General features: G+C 39.8%; 1 long non-coding RNA gene across 1 annotated transcript; it reads left to right on the top strand.

Moving 5' to 3' along the window:
• Positions 1-7,251: 7,251 nt before the first annotated feature.
• On the top strand, positions 7,252-11,950 carry LOC102017087. Its single transcript, XR_262588.1, has 4 exons — positions 7,252-7,371; positions 8,232-8,338; positions 11,489-11,759; positions 11,881-11,950. It is a non-coding gene; the product is annotated as an uncharacterized LOC102017087 (long non-coding RNA).
• Positions 11,951-16,513: the final 4,563 nt, after the last annotated feature.

Here is a 16,513-nt window from a genome sequence, read left to right as displayed (position 1 = left end):
AGAGGGTAAGTGTCCTCAGATGAGATATATGTCTCTTTGTTCCTCTGCTAAATGATCTCAGATGATTGTATGTCTTCTGCTGTTTTCACATTGTCTTCCTGTATCTTGCTTCAAGGGTAAATTGTAATTTCACCATCTTGTCATTTTGGGGGCATTTACCCTAACCTCCTGGGTTCTAATCTGTTGTTTTCAGTCTCTGGCCTTTATGGTTGAGCCTAGTGGGATAAAGTCCTGGCATTTGGAGATGTAGGTTTAGTTTCACCTCTTCACCCTCTCTCTCTGTCTGTAATTGGACAAACTGATTAGCCTCTCTGGAAGTCAGTATCCTCATCTTTAAAATAGAGATAAAAATGCCACCCTGGTTATGGTGAGAATTCAGCAAAATAGTTTATGTGTCAAGGAACTCACAAGCCTCTGAGAACAAAACAAGATTTGAATGCACATACTTCTCCCAGTTCTGTTCCCAGCCATAGCAACTCCTAGCCTATTTCCCAGTTCTGTCTGGCGTTCCCAAAGAGCAGAGCCTGTGCTACTTTCCCCATTCTGCCCTACCTTGTCAGATGTGCCGCTTTCTCTGAATGGAGCCTAAGCACTGCTACAATGCCTGGGCCAGCGCCAATGCGCACACCAAGTCCTGCCTGGACGACCACCCTGTGTTCGCGGTGGGCTGCTTACTGCTTGGTTCTGTGCAGAAGGAAGAAAGCCTTCTCCCTGGAAGGGCAACGGCGCTGTACCCAGGACACAACACAGTCCTGCCTGTGCTAGGAGCCCTGGGTGTGTTCTTGAATAATTCAGCTGGCTCCTGAGCATTATTTCCCTGCCTAGAATCTCCATTTCCTTTGTGAAGAACAGCTCTATCAGTTTCTGTCTTTTCCTGTAACATTCTCCCAACCAGTGGAACAGATGTCATGGTATCTACTCCACACACAACTACTCTCTCCTGGGATTTTTCTTTTTTCAGTTGGAGTAACAAAACCCAACTCTGATCCAGGCAGAGGTGGAAGGTGACTAGAACAATATGTTCTCTTGCAAAAGGTACCTGAACCAGAAAGACTTCCAAAGAGAGCCTAAGAAGAACCTAGGTGATGCTCATGAGATAACTAGACAGGAGGCCAGGGGGCTCTGCTATATTCTGAAAGCTCATTCATTTAAAAACTCATATATCAAAATTATGCACTGCAAGGAGATGGTACTGGGAGTAGCCCATTTGGGAAACGTTTAGATCATGGGGGCAAAGTCCTGATGAATAAAATTTTAATGACATTATAGAAGAGGCCCAAGTAAGACCCTTCTCCCCACCACCATGTGAGGCTAGAGGAAGAAGACCGCAGTCTAGGAAAAAGAAGGTTCCTTACCAGATGTAGCATCCATTGCTGTCTTGAGTTTAGAACTCCCAGAGAGATCAGGTGTGGTGGTCCATGCCTATAAAGGGACACTGAGGCAGAAGGATTGTCATGAGCTCAAGGCCAGCCTTGGCTACGTAATGAATTTAAGGCTAGCTTGAAATACGTAGTGAGACCCTGTCCCAAAACAAAATAAACAAAACAAAAATCCTGTAAAAAATGAATTTCTGTTGTTTGTAAGCTGCTCAGTAGCCGAACAGTAGCCAGAATAGATGAAGACAATCAGTACTCTAAGTTTCACTTTAAGTTATGTCTGCAGTATCCAACCTACAAAACCATATTTTGCCAGGTAATCCCAGCAAAGAAACGTAAGACAATTTATCTTGCCCTGAAGAACTGTGTAAGTCCACTCACTCAACTAACATTAATTGAGCTCTTACTATAAGTAAGCACACTACCCTGCTTGAGGAAGCACTCATTGTTCTGTCCCTAACAGTGATTTCAGTGTGGTGGGAATGAAAGCTATTACTCCGTCAAATAGGTAAATGTATGATTACAAATGATGAATGATAATGATAGTGATGGTAGTAGCTAAAATGTATTGAACACATAACTAGGGAGAATGCCATTTTTAAAATGTATTGAAGACTCTGGTTTCTCTTCAGATCATATAAATCCTTTGCCCTTTAAAATGCATTGACATAGGAACCATCATTACTCCTATTTTCTAGGTGATAAAATTGAGGTTCAAAGAGGTTATATAATTGGCCTACATCCCCACCAATAATAAGTAGAAAATCTGGATGTCAGCTCAGTAGAACAATTTGCAGTGGCAAACAGAAACACCAAAATGACATCCAGGATTTGGAGGCAGATTTATTTAACCTTGGATGGGGCACCTACTAGGAGTTAATTGTTCTGCAAAATGTCAGGCCCCAAGGGGCCAGGGAAGGAGGTTTTCATGGGGTTGCAAGGGGAAGTATGGAGGCAGAGTACGTGGCTGTCTTTGATTGGTTCTTACAATATGCATCACAGTGACCAGCCGTTTCTAGGAGACAGAAGCAACTGGTACTACAACAGGAACTGTTACCTGGGCAACTAAGAAACTGGAGTATACTGGCTGGGGGCCATTTTCTGTTACAAACTAACAGCCTCTACCTTCAACTGTGTGTATTGCTGATTATGGCTGTGGAAGAAATAGCAACATGGTGAGCTGTAGTTCAGGGTTCTGTAATACCAATGTCACAGTAAGTTCAACACAGTATGGACTGGTGAGGTTACAGAAGGCTTCCTTGAGAAAATGATGTTTGAGCAGAGGATAAGAAAGAAAGAGTTAACTAGGTAAATGGGCTGGGAATGGGAATAGCTCCCCTTGCCAAGGGAGTTGGAAGGGAGCACGAGGCACTTGAAAGAGTTAGGGAAAGTTCACAGCACGGGCTGTTTTTCATTATAGGATTATGAGGTTGGAAGTGGTGATTCCTGTTTGTGTTGCAGGAAGCAGCGTCCTGGGGAGAGAAATGGGCTGATGTGGCTTAGTGGACTTCTGCTCTTCACTTGGGCTTATAATTTTTTTTATTAAGTCTTTCAGTTTAAGCTCAAGATCACTAGCACATCATCCCTTTCTCATCATCCTGCTTAAAAAGTCCATATGCCTTCTTGTTCCTTTTGGATGAGGATGAAGCTCCTTAAAACCCCACCAAGCCCTGCGTGGGTTTGTGCCCTCTTGCTCTCTGGCTGTCCTTTTCCCCCTGTTCTTCTCTGCTCTCCATGCTCCAAATGTCTCACCAGGCAGAATATTTGTTTTCATCCTTCATGCTCCTTCCGTCTTGTCTCTTTCTGCCTGTGCAGCTGTCCTTTCCCTCTTCCTTCACTCACATATACAGAATTATTTTCTAGTGTCTGTGATGTGTCAGGTACTCCTCTATGCCCTTTAGTGACACTGAAATTAAAAGTGTATTTGAAAGAAGAGAGCAAGAAAGAAGAGGAGGAGGAGAAGGAAGAGCAGAAGAAAGAAGAGGGGGAAGGAGGACAGAGGAAGAAGAGGAGGAAGGAGAGGAGAAAAGAGAAGGGAAAAGAGTGGGGGAGGGGAGAGGGCAGGAAGACGGGAAGGAGAGGAATTTGGCTTTGGTGACAGCCATTCAGCTAAAGAAATCCAAGATATCCAATGGAGAGAACCACCGGACTGGTGGTTAAGGAAGACTTTCCTGAAGCCGTCATTAAACCGAGGCCTGAATGACGAGAGGAGCCAGCCTGGCAGAAGTAAGGGGGAAGAATAATCCAGGCAGCAGGAACTAAAATCTCAAAGGCTGTAAAGTGGGAGTAGGAATGGAATGTAAGAAAAAGGAAAGAAGGAGTGTGTGACTGCATAAAAGCTAGGGGCAGGGCTAGTGGTGGGAGTGGAAATGGTATCAGATGAGGCCTGAGATAGTGTCAGGTCTTGTAGGTCTGTGTCAGCCAGTGGGAGGAGTCTGAATTATTTTCCAACCGACACTGAAGGTTTTTCAGAAGATTGACGTGATGTGATTTAGCTCTTACAGGGATCAGGATGGCTGCTGTGTAGAAAATGGACCGTAGGGAGTAAGGGTGAGACAGTTCATAAGACACAAGTTGGGAAGGGAGGGAGGGAGGCAGAGGGAGAGATGGAGGAAGGAAGGGAGGGAGGCGAGGAGAAGGAGCGCTCTATGGATAGTGGTGGGAAAGTGTTGAAATGGTGACTTTCCCATGGTGTGTGGATGTAACTGCAGTGATAACTGAGGAACTTTTTCTGAGCAACAGGAAGTGGGGAAAGGGGAAAATCAGGGCTACCTTGCTAAACGGTTGGTTTGATCAACTGTATCAGGTGGTGATGCCACTTATGAAAATGGGAAATGCTAGAGCAGGAGTTGATGTTTACGGGGTCAACTGAGAAGTCTACTCTATGTCAATGTGAGATACTTACATGCCATCCGAGTGGATTCTCAGTTCTGGATATTTGAGGGGAGGCTGGGCTCGATGCGTATATTTGGGGGAAATAGGGACATAGCCATGATGTTGCAATCATGGTGAGATGTGTGGATTGGGGAGAGAAGAGGCTCTGCCTGGTTAACCGCAGCTCATCACTCATATTTTCCTGATGGCTTCTTCTTTATGAATGCCTTCCCAATCCCTTGCTGGATAAATCCCTCTTGTGCTGCTTGTAGCTATCTTTTACCTCTCCTTCGCAGTGCTCCGTACACTTGAAATCTACGTAGATGTGTGACTGGTATTGTGATGGTTCTGAGGTTGCTTCCTGAAGGGAGTGTCTGTTTTGTTCACCATATTAAGAAAGATTGGAACTAAGGCAGAAAGCACGACCATGTGTTCCTCATTGTCACAGAGCATTGTGTAATACGTCGATCAGCAGGTCAACTGGTTACCATTTGATGTATTGTTTACCTTTCATGAGCATGTAGGCTCTGTAGAGTTAAGCCTGAACTTTTAAAATCGACAAGGTACAAATTATATTTTGTCTAACACAGAGAATTATTATCACAAAGGGGATGGCTTTATTATTCTATTCACACAAAATTAGTGAATATAATTAATGACTCTGAATTCCATACTTAAATGGATAAAATGATGAATGTTCCTTATATATATTTCACAATTTTAAAATATTGATAATGTAACATACCAAAACTATTAAATTGTACACATAATGAATTGTAGGGTGTATAAATTATAACTCAATAAAGTTGAAAAGATAAGGCATTATTCTTGCTTTATGGGAGTTTACTGTCTAATGGAGAAAATTATTGGTAAACAAACTTTTAAAAAGACAAAATGTTGAAACGATGGTTATAAGAACATTTGAGGAATCATACTGTTGCAGTTAAGTTCACTCTGTAATCTGGGGCAGCTCATTGAACCTCAGCTTCTTTATCAATAAAATGGGTCTACTATCACAGCATACTTCATAGAGCTACAGTTATACCTCAATAATGTGATCCATGTGTTTATGAAACATAGTAAGAATGCCGATTCAGCTATCATAACTACAGTTACAGTGAATATGCATTTAATAGCTAGAAGGACTACATAGACAGAAACATGTTTTATGCATATTCACAGTACATTTTGAGGTACCATCTCCCAGGGAATATTAGTTCAAATGAATGGCAGTCACAGGTACATAGTGCCTATCATCGTGCTTTTAATAATTTTGACAGAGGGTAAATTAAGTAAGCACATTTAACGTTCTTCAGAATTGTGTGGCAGAAAGCCTTCTATGGTGAGGGAGAAAAGTCTCACCAACACCAGTGTTAATGTTATGTATTTTCTATTAGGTTACTCAGATATTTACAAATATAAACTAAGCATAAGTTCTACTTGAGCTAATGTGATTATTATTACATCATTCATTGCTTTTTTGTTTCAATAGTGTAATTATTTAAATTTTCAGTATAGGAATTACAGCATAGTACAAAAAAGGGAATGACAGTTCTCCGTGCATATACATGACTCATACATCTTTTATGCTGTGATGGTGATATTATGGTATTCATTTATTCACACCAAGAGTAAAGTGCTGGCACCCACAGGTTGGGGGGTTTGTGTTCAAGATATCTATGTTACCTTCCTCCATGGGATGTCCCAGTTCTTTCATTACTTTGCTTGCACAACTGTAAACTTTCTTTTTTAACAGTGCTCTGTGGGATCATTTTACCTTTCTTAGAATCAATACAATTACCATCACAAATGCAGAAGTGACCTTGAAATTGTGTGGGAGAACTCTGTTATAAAGTGATCATCTAGAACATGCAGGATGTACTTGGACTGATTTCAATGATGTGTTATTTAAATGAAGTCACATAAATTAAAAATTTGTATGGAACTTTCAGACTTGAGAATATACTTTTGCTGATATTAACATGTCTACTCTTGGTAATTATTTACAAAGATATACGTAGTATTGTACTCTTTCTGTTTTTTCTATAGTATATATAGGAATTGTGCTATATTCCATTACCTTCTGATATTTTTTTCTCTCTAAGCTTCCGGTCTGCTGTGTTGTCTGTGCATGAGTGGTTTCCATGTCATGACACAATTCAAAGTAAATATGTATTTATGTCTACATCTACATCTATACCTCTGTGTTTAAAGTAAGAAAATAGTATTATTGGGTGTCTTTTCAACACTGTTCTTTGTTCTTTGTGACATATTATGCATTATTCATAAGAAAATCTGACAAAATAAATATAGCAGAACATGTATAAATCATAGATGAAACTTTCTTTAAGATCACGTTTAAATTTCTGAGACACAAATTCCCAGGTTGAGAGCAACAGTCCATATCACAATACAATACTGTACATGGCCACCAAACTCTAGTTAGAACTGATCCTTTTTTGTCTCATCTTTATTTTGTGTAAACATAAGAAGATTGCACAAAATAATCACCAACACTATCACTAGGTCAAATGTTCTCTGGTTCGTGGATTTCTTAACTGGTATAATTAATCTCTTTCAGGAAGCGTGAAACATTCCCACTGGAAATTAGATCCATGAGGCTAGGACTGTGTCTATTTGTTTTATACTTGCTCTTCAGCTAGAGCATGAAGAGTTGCACGTGAAAGACACTGTAAATATGCGTAGAATGCCCATTTACTGACTCTCTCTGTTATCCCAGGCACCAGATTTATTTTCCTCAATCCGCCAACCATGTAGATTTATTATGATATCCAAATGGACCCATACTGTCTACTTAGAGAAAGAAATCTAAACCGCTTTCCATGGCATTTAAGGACATCCACAGTCTGATTCCATTTACATGATACACAGATAAGATGTTAGCCAGGAAGCTTAGGACAAGAGGAAAAACAGAAACGATTAATCTCATTTCCTGCCATCTGACTCCTGTGAAACAGCCACGTTAAATGACTTATTGTCATGTATTTGCATCACCCATCAATTTTCAATGTTCTGGCTGCAAATGGGTGATTTTTTTTTCACATACAAATTTCTTTTGCATCTTTAGTAATTACAGAGACCTGAGATTTTCTCACATATTGTAAGTAAACAATTTTCTTTGCTTTTAGTATTTATGCTAGGAGTACTCCATTTTTCTCTTTTAATGTGGACACTTTAATGATTTGAGGCTTGTGTTTAATTCTTAATATATGACTATTACTGGTTTTTATGAGAAATTCTCATCATCTTATCTCTCTATTTGTTCTTTAGCTATTGGTTCATAATTTTTCTTTTACTTTTATATATTTTAGTTTATGTAATCTAAAAATTTTCTGGGAGTCTGCAAAAATTTTATCTTCTCTAAATAACAAAAACAATATAAAAATTTTTTTTATGTTAATTATTAATAATAATATTTCTCTTAAAATGTCTGTATAGCTGCTCTATTCATTTACTAAACTTATTACTTAGGGTATTTGTGTGCATTTAACAAAATTAATCCTTGAGACAATTAAAAACTGACCACATTAGCATTTCCAAATTCCCTCACTCTTTATTTTTACTGGATCTACTGTTAAATATATTTCCTTTAGCTTGTACTTGCATGTTTGAAAATTCAATTTCTTCCTTTTATTCCTGCTCAGAAATTTTTACCTTCTAATTTGTACTGTAAAGAAGTTAGTTGCTGAATTTTTAAATCCCTTAACAACGTTTATTGGAAATGTAGGGAAAATTCGAAAAGATGTAGAAAATTTTAGGCAGCTAAAAGTTTTCAAAAAAATTTTACTTGTAAAAATAATTTCTGCACTTTCATTTACCTAGATACTTACAAATAATAATTTTAATTTTAGTCAGGGCAGTTTAACAGTCCTTAAACTGTGGTAGGGTGTTGCCAGTTCTGGGATTGAAGAGTTTCGTTATCTATTGTTCTTTTCCTCATGCTCTTTCCTCTTTCCTCAGGGGACTCTATGTAGCCAGAATGGGGACAGACATGGGACTGAATGTGTGAGATACTCCCATATATTGTCATACCAGCTGTGAGAGCCATGTGCTACCTGAATGTGAAGGTAAGAAATGATGACATTTAGCATTTTTGAAGCAGAAAATTCCATGATGACTTCATAAAGGAAATTATATCTCCAGGTTTTTAGGAATAAGTAGCTCATAACCATTCAAAAATGATTTTTAAAAAACCTACAATATTGTGGCTTCAAAGAATGTGCCTTTCACTATATCTAATATGTTTTGTACTTAGTCATGCTACTGAGTGTGAGCAAATTTTCTATTGTCTATGAGGTTGGTCTTAAGGGATAACATACCATTGTCAAAAAGTTGCTTGTTTTCTTCTATACTTCCTGTTATTTTCTTTTTCATGTTATTTTCTAATGCAATTTGCTTAGCATTTTCTAAAGTGTGTTCCAGGATACCCTAGGCCCGAAAGAGCCTCTAAGGGAACAAAAAGCCAAAAAGATATTTTCAAATAGGTGTGTGTGACTCCAGTCTTGGAGGTTGTATTAGAGTTATCCAGAGAAAAAGGATAGAATACATAAGATATATGTTTTATATCTCTCATATATATGCTCCATATCCTATGTGCACATACACACACAGAGGAAGGTATTAGACTGGTTTACACCATCACAGAGGCTGAAAATTTTCACAATTACCATCTACAATCTGGAGGCTAGGGAAGTTGGTAGCATGAACTTCAGTTCAAGAAGTTGGCACATGAACTTCAGTTCAAGAAGTTGGCACAAGAGAACCCCATGTGGTAGCTCCCACTTAGAAGCCAAAGCTTGAGAACATCCAGAAGGTGACTGAAGTAAATCTCAGAGTCCAAAGCTGAAGAACTTAGTTTGATGCCCAAGGACAGCAACACAATAAGACACACCTTACTCGGGGAGAAAGAACCAAAGAGTATGTTTCCCCTTTCTTTTATTTCCTGTTCCACCTGGGCCTCCAGCCAATTGGACAGTGCTGTCCACATTTAGAGTGGATCATCCCTACTCAGCTTGCTGCCTCACATGCCAATCTCCTCTGGAAATATCCCGTAGGCATACTTAAAAGTAATCACAATCAAAAGACATCCCTCAATCCAGCCGATGTGACCACAATAATTAACCACTAGAGAGTAACAGTGCATATTTATGTCTGTTGGCATGGTAATGCAATGAAATAAAAATGACACCAGTATATGTGAGATTTTTTTTCTTAAGAATATTTGTTTAATAAAATAATTTTAAAAGCTAATAGAAATACTTAAGGCCCTGAGGACCTGGGTCAACAAGATACAAAGCCAGAGGAGAAACATCTATATCACAGTGCACTGGAAAATGCAAGGCAGTAAAAGACGGGAGGAGAGCAGAGAGGAGAAAGGAGTGAAAGCAGGAGAAAGGAGAAAGTGAAGTAGCTGAGCAGTATGGGGATTTTAGTCATTTGCATTATGATGATGTAATCCCCATTTGTGGTCTATTTTACACATAAAATTTTACATGAGAGGAACGTGAATGGCGTATTCAATTGGTCAGCAATAGACTAGAGTTAAAAAAATAACTGTAAGGTGTAGTGCATCAGTTAAAGCTCACTAGAGGAACAGATTTCATATTATGTATATACACACACTCATATATATAATATTATATATAAAAGATTTTCACAGTAGATTTACAACACCTGCCTCCTAGTCTGGGTAGAAGGATGTGTAGAGGTCTGTCTGTGCCCTGGAGAGCTGCAATTCAGTCAAAAGTCAAAGGCGCAGAGCTCACTGAAGAGTCCTGTGTGATTCGACACTGGGAAACGAAGGCGTCTACACTGGGAGGCTGAAGGGTTTGTCCTAGAATCCTAGAGACAGACCTCCAAAGGCAATGGCAAAGACTGGAGTGCCTCCAAAGAGACCAATCACTTTTTATTCCATACAGGCAGCCAACCTATTGGTTGGTTCCAGCCACACTCGAATCCAGAGCTGTGGTTAAACCAACCTGCTAGGCATTTCTTACTCAAACTGACACCAGAGTTAACTATCACGTGTACTAAATCACTGACATTCAAGGAAAGTAGCAATCAGAGGCGGTGACAATCACATGACTGTAAGCCTTGTATTGTTTCATAAAAATCAAAAGGATGATAATGAATTTCTCTTCAAGGCAAAAAAGAAGCATTTATGACAATCTTTAAAAAAACCTTGTAGGACAGGAGATCCTAGCTGCCATGTGCATTGAGTGTATGTATATTTCTCATAGATGGGTATCTGGGAGTTTACTAAAATGTTAACAATTGTCACTTCTGAATGATAAACTCTAAAGTGGCCTTTATGTTTTTCTTTATACTTTTTTGTATTTGAATTTTCTGCAATAAATGTATAGTTTTTATAATTAGATTAATTAAAAAATTATTTTAATTTCTAAAAATCATCTTCAAAGATTGTTTTACTCATGTAAGCTTTTGATACATATTGGGCAACAGTGTGTATCCAGGGATTGTGTATCCCGAGATTATAAACCAGGAAATGTCTGGAAGCTACTGCTCAAGGATATCCTTTAGGAATCTGCATGTTTTAATAGATAGTCCATCTGAGATAGGATTGTCATTTGCTTAGGGAAATGAATAAGTCTGAAAAGTACAGGTGGCCATCAGGAAGTCGTGTAATTCCAACATTTGAAGTCATTGTTTACACGTTACTTAAATTTTGTGGAAATGTATTCAAACTATTTCAGTTTCATTTTAAGCTACCTAGATTACAAAAGCAACCTTTTTCCATTTGGTCTGTCAGTGTTTAGGTCATAACCACATTTTCATGAATTTGACCTCCATCCCTTTGGGTAGACTTGGACCGCTGCAATTCTCTCAGCTTTGATCTATCACACAGCATCCTAGGGATTTCCCCCTGGCCCTTATTTCTTTGCTTTTATGTATTCCTCAAGAGACAGTTCAACATGGGGGTTATGACCAAGCCATTGGAAACCAAATGGTTGACTTTAAATCCTGGCTATTTAATAACCGTGTGATGTTGTATAAATAATTTTGCCTCGCTAGGTTTAATCGAGTCTTCTATAATGTGGAAATAAAAATACAGTAGTTCTTTCCTGAGATTGTTGTGAGGATTAATGAGATGATGCGTAGAAAACCCTTAGATAATTCTCTAGCACATCATGAGTACTCAGTGTACTTGTACTGTTAGTTTCACATCATCACAAATTCTGTTTTCCTTCTATCTTCAGGGTGTTCTTGCCATGTGGATAACAGAGTTGGTAGAATCTGCACCCATTCCAACCTTCATCTTTTTTCAGCATGACGCAGGACAAAGAGTGGGGACTTCATAGTCGGACAGTGCTTGACTTAGCACAGTGCTTGACTTAGCACAGTGCTTGACTTAGCACTGTGGCTACACAATTTAATGTGTAAAACCTGGCTACTTTTGAGTGTTTTTATGAGATGTAATAAAAAAATACAGTGGATTCTGCTGATGTGTGCAATCCAGTGAGAAAACAGGTTTGTAAAAACATGGTGTGTATCCATCTATTTTATTCACTGGGCCTGGGATGATATGATTTCCAGCTTTTTCCCCCACATCAAAATGACCATGAGTGGTAAAAGTCTTGTGTTGATTCAGGACATGAAGCCCACCACAACGTGTGCAACTAAAGACCCTCATGACAGAGGACTTGGCAAGAATGATGGGGTAATTATATTTGAAGCCACTATTTTTCAATCACTAGTGTATATTCACATACACATGCATGTAAAAACTTCTCCAGGTATTTATTGATGATGTGTACACAATATTCAGTAGAACATTTACATCAGTGAAATGCAAATTTCAAAAACTTAAGTCCTATGTCTCTCGCTCTCCATTTCTATCCCTCACTTCCTTGTTTCTTTATCTTTTTATCCCATGCCTCAATGAGGCAGGTACTAAAATGTATTTGTATTTTCGAGGTGTTTCTTTGCTGGTCCCTTCCCTTCTCAAGCTTCAGGGAAGCACTTAGGAAGGAGAAGGCTGGTTAGTGGGTGGAGGGGAAGTATTTGAGTAAATGCAAAACTAGTCATGCTCTTTAAATGTACTGTTAGTAGTTCTTAAAGCGAGTCATCTATATCAACGTTATAACAGGTTTTGGTGATATTTTCCCTGCAGTCGGTGGTGGATCCCTGTGGTGTCTCATACCAATCCAGAATCACAGAGGATGATGAGAGTTATAAGAAATACGTCTCTAGTCCCCAAGTTATTATCTGAGCGGATGATAATGGCTTTTGGAATGTTATGTAAGCAGCAGGGTGAGAAATGGGAAATTCTAGGCTATAAGCTTTTTCCTACAAATAGATGTTGTCATTCACCATCGTTTTCTTTAGATCTGATTGACACCTAAGGGCATAAGGGCATTGGCTCAGTTTCCTGTCTCCTAGTGACTTGGCGTTGGGGACAGGCTATGAGGGTGCCCGAGCAGAGTACGGCTTGCTCCCTGAAGTCTGAAAAAGAAAGTGATCAGTAGTCAAAACTCTCTGTGTTACATGGGGGCTCTGTACTCTGAGAGAGTCAGTTGCCAAGCTGGGCCCACAGCCATGGAGAGGAGAGAAGGAGGGGATCTCTCTCTCTTTCTCTCTCTCTTTCTCTCTCTCTCACTCTCTCTCTGTCTCTCTTTCTCTCAAAAAGAGCAAATGAGAGAGGGAAATTGAGCTAGGACAAAAGAGAAAGCAGAGCAGAGTAGCACTGGTAAGGTGGGAAAGACAGAAACCGACTACTAAAGAATAGTTACTTGACAACCTCCAAATCATAATGAGGAGAAACTTCCTGGCCTCACATTTTCCACATAAACACTCGAGTGCTGGGCAAAGTTAATGGGTCCCTGCCTGCTGTACAAGAGAACAACCTCTGTCCAAAGCAGGCAGCGATTGACGTCACAGACGGAGTGCCTCAGAGTAATGTGCTCCACTCCCCTCGTTTATATGTTTGACCCTAACCTTTCCCAGATGTGCAACTGTTCTTCCTTCCAAAAAGGGAGTTTCAACACTGGGTATTGTGTGCTTTCTGAATCCAGTCCTGCAGCAAAAACAAAAGCCCAGGCTCCTCAGTCTTGGAACCGGGTTTGTGGGCTGGATTCCCTGCGGGCTGCTTCGTGTCCCCTCTGCAGGCTCGTATAATGGAGCTTCTGTCTTTAAGAGCCCGTTATCTCACACCTCCAGCTGCTCCTAGCCTGTAGCTGGCCACCTCTCTTTGTCTGGGGGTAGAGGTGGGAGTAGGACAAAGAAAACAGGTCCTTTTGACGCAGCTCCAGGCTACTCCTCCACTCCTGCCCCACTCTCCTCTTGTGCTAGCTTTGATTAGCTGTATGCTATTTGCATTCGTAGGAGCAGCTCTTGGTGACTCATGGCCCTGCGGCTTTGTGCATTCTGTTCAGGCTGCTGGAACTTCTGCCTTTTCCCTTTTGGCTTGGTGCACAAAGAGTCCTCATTTGGTTCTAAGGGCGATGCAAGCTCCCCGACTCCACAGAGCCTTATCTGCCCTCCCTGTCCAAATTGGCTGCTCTCTCCACTGCTCTCCTGCACTGAGACTTATGAACTCGAGTCTTGTGCTTTCCAGCAGTGGTCTGTTTACTTCTTCTCTGCTTTGTGTTCCAGTCAGCTGTCTGTGCGTCTATTTCTTTAACACAATTTTAAGGCCTGTAAGAACAGAGACCATATCTTGCCCATCTTCGAGCTTCCAGCATTTAGTTCGGAGCCTAATATGTGATATGTACTCAATAAATGTTTATAGGATGAATTAATAAACATGGGGATAGTGATGTAACAGAAGTTATGTTTCTTGATGACTTTGGAAGAGTTAGTATTAACAAAACAGCAAAGCTTTCTTCCCACTGATGAAAAACAGCATAGGAAAATAAACATTTAGATTGACACAATAGGAAAAATTATTGCGGCCACTACAGGTCCTTAACACACCCATCAGCTCCTAAGTGCTTCACCCGATATTATCTCATTTTCTTCGTACCACATCCCTTTTCCAAGTGGCATGGGAATTCTGTCATCACTGTTTATATTATTTCAAGATTCTAGACAACATGATTATGTAGCCTGCTGTGGAGACATGTTCCAAGACCTCTGCACCCTTTGGAAAGCCCTAAGTCCCTGTATTGCAAAGCGAGTGTACTGTTACAGAGAGGCTAAACAAAGGATCCCAGCTTCCATATTCCCTCTGTGCTTGTTACGTAAAAATCAAACTCCCCTTCCCTCTGCACTTGGAGTGACCAGACCTCCTTTCCCCAAACCTAAACTTGTGAGGTAAGGTGAGACCCACCACAGGCTAACAGGGGCCACCAGCTGGGATTAATGAGGATATCCTTTACCTGAGAGACGAGAGTATGCCTAAGAGGGAGTACCTCACGTTTTGCAAAGCTTATGGTCTATGCTAGTCTTCTGTTTTAGACAAAGGGGATTGGAGTTTTAGCAAATTCTGAAGAGAAGAAAAAAGGAAGAAGGCCAAGGATGCGCTTGTAACCTGTGATCCGATTTGGGTCCACGTACCTATTGCATGTCTTCTTGTCCTTCTTCTCAAGGAATCTGACCCCAGTCATATAAAGTGCAAAGAACGTAAAGGAGAGATGCTACCATGATTCGGTTGCTTTAAACACCCAGCATGCAATTGTTTCTAGGGGGTATTAAAGGATGGTTTCCAGATCTTTCAGCAGCCAGAGGGCAGGAGGCCACAAGAAATTGGCTTGGTATCCCTTCAATTAGTGGAGCTGGGATGGCAAAGAGAAGTCCCTTTATCTGACCATCTCTAAAGGAACCAGAAGAGAGGATTTCCCTCTGGGGTGCAACCTTTTCTGCTCCCCTCTGGAAAAGATGACCACAAGTGTTTTCAAATGACTACTTCTCTCTGAGTAATTAGACCTCCATTTCCTCACAGTGGAGGTGTAAGTATATCAAGTGCCTCAGAGTTACTTAAGATTCATAAATATGTAAAGCCACAAACTATGTAATATAACTATAGATGATATTTATAAATATAATTGAAATTATGTAAAATAATGTATGCGTTATATAATTAATGTTAAAACAGTCCTTGAATATTCTGTTCCCATTTTCCTATGCAGCTTCTTTAAGAACAACATTTACCCAAATAGGACAAAGTAGCTACCCAGTGTTATGGGATTTTCCCAAGGAAGCTACGAATTGATGAAGCTGGGAACACTGTAGGAAATTCATATTTTTGAATCAGAAACAAAATATGTATATTTTTCCATAGTTATGGTTGACCAGGATATTAAGATCACACTCTTAATTTCAAATTCATTGTTATTTTGCTTTAAATGCAGATTCAATGTCAGGCATAATACTTTTAGAATATGAACACTTTTAAATATTGGAATTAGTCTTATATTAACTGATCTATCTAAGGAGATAGTCAAGAGAATGATGGGAAAAATAAAAATAATTCCCAGCCAAATCAGATAGAGGGACAAGAGGAGGTGGACGAGAAGGGAAAGAACAAAAGACAAAATGAACACAACAGAACAGAGGAAACCTGGGAAAGAGAAGTTATCGGATTACTTCCCCCATCAGGAAATTATTGCTAAGTTAATTCAACAGTACAGGGAAGAATGAAGTCAACACGCTATCGCTCAGATGAGAGATTTAACTCTTACTTGCAAATAACATTCCATACCAAAGACAGGAGTGGGAAAGAAAAATAAAACACACTAAAGCAGCTTTAGGGATTTGGTTCTCCAAACATTGTCTCTAATAAATATCTATGATGTGCCTAATTTTCTTAAAAAACGGCCCTGACATTTGGAGGTATAAAGATGAATCGGTCACTTGACCTTCCATCCAGGGGGCCCCAAGTTCCCTGCACGGGTATAAATCAATGAGACTAAAAAGGGAGACCAGAAAAACTGTTGGCTGAAAATGAGTCTCATCTATCTCATGGTGCCAAACTGCAGAGCATTAAGAACTGCTTGATATCAAGTCCCGTGGTGTAGTAGCTGCTTGCTCCTTTTACTTCTTTATCAAATTAAGGAGGAATTCTGTGTAATGTTTTTGAGAAATTTCCATACTGTTTTGCACAGCAGCTATGCCACTGCACATTCGCACCAACAGTGCACAAGGATTTGTTTGTCCACATCCTCTTCAAAACTTATTTTCTTCCTCTTTTTCCTTTCCTCGTCTTTTTTTCTTTTTCTCTTTTCCTTTTGTTTCCTTTTCTTCTTTTTTCTTTCTCTTCTCCTCTCCTCTTCTCTTCTCTTCTC

Source organism: Chinchilla lanigera, unplaced genomic scaffold (assembly GCF_000276665.1).
Source record: "Chinchilla lanigera isolate Chin_1 unplaced genomic scaffold, ChiLan1.0 scaffold00050, whole genome shotgun sequence".
In the NCBI taxonomy this organism is placed as follows: Eukaryota; Metazoa; Chordata; class Mammalia; order Rodentia; family Chinchillidae; genus Chinchilla; species Chinchilla lanigera.
Note: the sequence above shows the minus strand (reverse complement) of the source record. Positions and strands in the feature narration are given on the sequence as shown.